Genomic DNA, 1085 nt, shown 5'->3' with positions numbered 1-1085 from the left:
TTGGTTTTCAACTTTCTCTGGTACCTCCTTCAGTAGCTTAATAATCAACCTTCTGAATTTTTTTTTTCTGGCAATTCAGAGATTTCTTCTTAGTTTGGATCCATTGCTGGAGAGCTAATGTGATCTTTTGGGGGTGTTATAGAACCCTATTTTGTCATATTGCCAGAATTAGTTTTCTGGATCCTTCTCTTTTGGGTAGCCTGTTTTTTCAGATTGTTCTTGAAATTTTTGGTGGGACTGTGTGTGTGTGTGGTTTTTTTTTTTTTTTTTTTTTTAAGAATTTCATTTTTTCCCTTAAGGATTGGACTTTAATGTTTGTTTTAGCCTAATTTGATTCTTTGTGCTTGTAGGAGTGAAGACACTGTATGAGTTCTCTAGTTATAGAGAGTCTTTGTGTGCTGGCTTTCCCTGATGCTGGTTGTAGTAGTTATGTTCTTGGTGTGTGGGCAGGTTCACTGTCTCCTATGGAGTTGGAATGACAGGGATCTCTTGGAGCTTATATTGTTCTCTCACGGTGTATGTTTTATTTATTTATTTAATTTTTTTCTCAGTTTTTAATTTGCTGAGCTGATTCTGGCTTCAGGCCAATAGGGGAGGTATCCCTGGGTAAACACTGGTTGTAGCTAAGGCAGGTAGATAGATGTAATATCTAACAGTGGGCTGAGGTCCCAGCCTTGATGAGGGTAGCTGGGGAAGCTCTCAATTAGATGTGCTGAGGTTTTATCAGGATGAAGAGTGGGAGCTACCTGAGCTCCCCTGCCAGGCCAGCAGGAAAGCGATTCCCCTCACAGCCTCACTTCTGTCCTAGTGTTTCGGCTACTCAGATGAGACAGGCACCTCTTTTTGTGTATAGAAATGTTGATGTTCCAAGTCGGGAGGAATTGTGTCTCTGTCTCTCGTGTAGGGTTGAATCTAGGGGGTGCTCTTCCTGTGGGGCTGAGCTTACCCTGGATTGTTCCACAAAGGCTGTCTATATGTGCCTCCATGCTGCATTCCCGTGGGGAAGTCCAAGCTGTGTCTGTAGTAGAGTGCCAGGGGAGAACAAGAACCCCTTCTTTAAGGCCCTTCTTGGTCACAGAGGCTGC

The sequence above is a fragment of the Pongo abelii genome, chromosome 6 (genome assembly GCF_028885655.2).
Source record: "Pongo abelii isolate AG06213 chromosome 6, NHGRI_mPonAbe1-v2.0_pri, whole genome shotgun sequence".
Taxonomy (NCBI): Eukaryota; Metazoa; Chordata; class Mammalia; order Primates; family Hominidae; genus Pongo; species Pongo abelii.
Note: the sequence above shows the minus strand (reverse complement) of the source record.